Source organism: Anomaloglossus baeobatrachus, unplaced genomic scaffold, assembly GCF_048569485.1.
Source record: "Anomaloglossus baeobatrachus isolate aAnoBae1 unplaced genomic scaffold, aAnoBae1.hap1 Scaffold_135, whole genome shotgun sequence".
NCBI classification, from domain to species: domain Eukaryota; kingdom Metazoa; phylum Chordata; class Amphibia; order Anura; family Aromobatidae; genus Anomaloglossus; species Anomaloglossus baeobatrachus.
In genome coordinates this window covers 415,781-420,339 of record NW_027441905.1, presented here as the reverse complement: position 1 = coordinate 420,339, position 4,559 = coordinate 415,781, and the positions used below count along the sequence as shown (strand labels likewise).

Genomic DNA, 4,559 nt, shown 5'->3' with positions numbered 1-4,559 from the left:
CTGGCCTACACAGAACGGTGCGGTGATCCTTCCAGTGATACTGTTCCCACAACCCGTGGATGAAGAAATGATGGAAACGGTTAACCGCGAGCCAGTGCCCAGGGATGTACCTGTACCCAGCTCCCCTACGCCTCCGCCTGCCCCACATGATAGCAGGGAGGAGGAACTGACTGTTCCCTCTGCCCCACTGCCTGTCACCACTGACACCGGACCCCGAAGGTCCACTCGCCCCAACCTAGGTAGACCCCCACTTAGGTACAGGGAAACTACTCTTTAAAAGGGGGGGGCTTTATGTGTTGAGTGTACCAGTTTGAAAGTTTTAAATGATAAGTAAAGATGATCAACCAAAGAAGTTTACCTGATTGAACCGTGATTAAACCGGCCGTTGCCGGCAACTGTTGTCCCCGTAGGGACTGTGCAACCATTGCGTAAGGAACTGCTTACGGACAAGCCCAAGAACTTGCAGGGCAACCACAAACTTAGTGCAATGTAAATAAAAATGTTTGTTGGCTTGACACCGTTACCGCCTCCGGAGAGGCTGATTTGGGAGGATGGGCCTGGAGGAAAGGGATGGCCTAGGCCCGCCACTACCGTAACCGGTGGCGATCCTCCGGGGGTTCAGGGGTCCCCTTGGACGTGGGCCCCCTGAAAGAGACAGAACCCGCTCGGGCAACTTGGTGCTGGACTGGGGTCAAGGGGTGCTGCCCGCTTCTTAGGGGCAGCATCAGGGCCAGGTTGTTTGGGTGGGAGAAGAGCGGAAGCTGTACCGTTGTAAAATGTTTATGATGCTTTTACATGTTTTACCGTTTTATTCTTTTTCAGTTGTGAAAATAAAACCGGTGATGGACGGGCAGCCCGCGGACGGTCTGCATTTTACTATAGGGGAATGTGGCGCCCTGGACAAGCCAGGTCGTCACAGGTACTACACCAACACACTCTACACTCCGGCTAGGCACACCGAAGCTAAACACAAATCCTAGTTGCCTTCCTCCAGGGGCTGATGTCCACACCAGGGGGTGGGCCAGGCGGTTGATCCCACCCACCGAGGAGTTCACAGTCCTGGAGGCGGGAAAAGGAGTCAGATTAGAGATCAGTTTTGGAGTTAGAGAAGTGAAGAGGAGAGGAGACTGACCGTGTCCGGGTGTGTGGCCCGGGCACTCAGCAAGGTTGGCAGACGGTGGTGACCTTCTGCAGGAGAGGCTGATTGGAGTGAACCGTACGGACCGGGGATGGGCAGTGGCCCGCCGGTACCAGATCGGGGAGTGAAGAGAAGCCAGCACCATCCGGCAGGGCCTACGGACCCCGACCAGGCTAGGAGTCGCCGTAAAACCGGTCAAATCCGTTAGCGACAGGAACCTCCAGGGTTTCCCAGCAGTCAAGACCCGATTGAAGGCAACAGCTCACACCGTAGAGGGAAGCACAGTCACCGCCAAGGCTACAGTTCCCAGGGCCAGAGCCTGCGGGCAAAAGGGGCTCCCTCAGCATCCATCCAAGCTGGGGAGCGGGTTACCGGTGGGAAGCCCGCTAGATTTTGGGGGAATAAAAGGGGTCCAACACCACATCCCCACAGGTGCACACCCACCCATCAAAGAGAGCTATAAGCCAATACCACCTTCACATTGCCAGTGTACCAAGGACATGTTGAGCAACATGAAGGCGGCTGGGGTTATCCGTGACAGTTGTAGCCTTTGGGCAGCTCTGTTGATCCTGTTAAAAAAGAAGGACGGCACCACTCCCCGTATTGAGGAATCGCTAGCTGCATTGAGAACTGCAAATTATTTTTCTACCCTTGATCTCACTAGTCACTATTGGCAAGTGTCCGTTGCTGAGGCAGACCCCTATGGGTCTCTGCGAGTTCAAAAGCATGCCCTTCGAGCTGTGCAATGCGCCAGGAACCTTCCAGAGGCTGATGGAATGCTGCTTGGGACAAGATTTTAGGGTGTATAAAAAGGGAGATTAGATCCCGTGATCCCAACGTATTGTTACACCTCTATAAATCACTTGTAAGGCTACATCTGGAATATGGGAACCAGTTTTGGGCTCCACATTTTAAAAAGGACATTCAGAAGTTAGAGTCAGTTCAAAGGTGGGCAACTAGACTACTACAAGGAATGGAAGGCCTCCCATATGATGACAAGTTGAAAAAGTTATTAAGTGATTATTGGCTGCAATGGGGCTTTCTGGCTGGTGCCAGCCTCTCTTCTTAGCACACAGGAACCACAATCCCTACACCATGCTTCAATGGATTCTCTCATCCCAGCCCAGTAAAACTACATATTTTACACAGTCATAAGCAGCCAAAAGGGATCTATTCTATTCAATTGCAAATGATCTAGATAAGACTGAGAATAAGATACTGCACGGGACATAGCAGAGTTGGTCAAGTTGAGTGGAGATGAGTTTGCTATTTGGCACAGCTTTTTGCATCAATAAAGCAAGTAAAAGGTGTGAAAGATAAAAAAAAGGGTGAAAGTGTGAAAAGTGAATTGGCCAAATTGAGGTGCATATAAAGTTTTTGCTTTCTTTCAATTCACTAATGGGGCTCATTTGAATCAGGTGAATTGAGTTCTGCTTTTGGAAACTGGGTTAAGAAGGGGTGCACCGGTCCTGGAGGTACTGCAATACCAGGTCAATGCGTGGAGTGGACAGAGCAAGATTTTTTCCATCTCCTTGTTCTAAAAATCCATTTAATATATGGTCCCCAGAGAGGGGACGTATCAGATATTAAACTGATAAGAACAGATTTAATTTTTTTTTTTTTCTGTTTATCAGTAGGACTTCAAAATAACAAAGGTGATCGCCTCCCGTTGCCTGGGAACCGTCCAGGCACAAGAGGGCTATGTGTCACCAGAAGGCGCACACACTTCCTCAAGGCCGGCAGACGTGCAATCCCAGGCACCTTCCAGTACCGACCAAGGTAGCGTCCTCCGAAACTACACTTGATCTTAGCCAAAAGGCCGAGAAGCTATAACCCGAATTGGTTACGGCCTTGAGTGGCAACCAGGCCTATACCGGACACATATTAGGGAGAGGGAGACAAACCCACGCCTACAGAAGACATTTTGTCACCCAAGCCAACCCTTGAAAAGGCTGTTTTGCAGAGCAAAAACAAGAAGAATGGTGCTTTTTGCAGCCGCCGCCCACTGCAATGAATCTGAATAACTCCTCCTTTTGGACACAAGCACCTCCCCTCCCCCTTGCAGTCTTTCCAATTCATGATACAAAAAGACGGACGGACAGGACAGGACAGGACAGGCTGCCTGACTTTCCGTCACTGCCACCCTTTGCCATCCTTGCCCGTAGAAAGCCCTTTCATCATCCCCAAACCCTAATCTTTTCCCTTCCCTTCCCAGATGCGTCTCACTCCCTTTCATTAGGAAGTGAGCGCAGCCTTTTCTCCGTTCTGCACATGCGCGACGTTAAACACAAATGCGCAGGCGTGCGTTCCATTACCCTCACTGCATTCCACTCCCATACAGGAAGTGGGCGCAGCTATTACTACGGTCGCACATAAAAGAACCCACGGCCACCACTGCACATAGCTGACTCCACCACAGGACACCCACTTCTACACCAACGCAGGTAAGACAGGATCGGCACCTCTATGCTCCCGTTACAATCAGGCTCAGTCACCATGTGATAACGCTCTCAACTCTTTAGTTGCAGGCTCCCCTTGCTTCACCTCCACTGGCTGTGCTGCCATTTCCTCTCCCACCTGGAAGGTATACTTTATTCCACTATTTTCCTGTTTCTCTCTTCCCCCTTTTCCCATAACCTACTTTTATCTGCATTTGTGGGGTATCTATATGCTATTTACATCATAGTTTTATTCATTAATATGGAAGGGAAGAGTGCCCATGAGAGTGTTGAACTGCGGAGAGCAAGAGATTAAGCTGCTCCGATTTGCCACCATTGATAAGCTGTTCTCAGTAGATACACATGCTATCCAAACAGCAGCATCCACCATTGCTTCAGCCCACCCATTCAGTGACAGCTCACCAAGTCAGCCAGAGGAGTGGTGTAAGGAATTACACGTAGGCACTGACTCCACACCTTCACATCACAAGAAGGGGGTCTACAGGCTAGTGCAAGAATACGAGCAAGTCTTCAGCAAACATCCGCTAGACTTTTGAAGAATAAAAGGGGTCAAACACTACATCCCCACAAGTGCACACCCACCCATCAAAGAGAGATATAAGCCAAAACTACCTGCACATTACCAGTGTACCAAGGACATGTTGAGCAACATGAAGGAGGCTGGGGTTATCCGTGACAGTTGTAGCCTCTGGGCAGCTCCGTTGGTCCTGTTAAAGAAGAAGGACAGCACCACTCCCCTGTATTGAGGAATAGCTAGCTGCATTGAGAACTGCAAATTATTTTTCTACCCTTGATCTCACTAGTCGCTATTGGCAAGTGTCCGTTGCTGAGGCAGACCGGGAGAAGACCGCCTTTGCCACCCCGATGGGTCTCTGCGAGTTCAAAAGCATGCCCTTCGAGCTGTGCAATTTGCCAGGAACCTTCCAGAGGCTGATGGAATGCTGCTTGGGACACCGAAACTT

The 4,559-nt window shown here is 50.3% G+C and overlaps 1 pseudogene; it reads right to left on the bottom strand.

The window, feature by feature from the left end:
* Positions 1–2,591: 2,591 nt before the first annotated feature.
* LOC142260577 (U2 spliceosomal RNA) lies at positions 2,592–2,798 on the bottom strand (annotated as a pseudogene).
* Between the last annotated feature and the right edge of the window lie 1,761 nt (positions 2,799–4,559).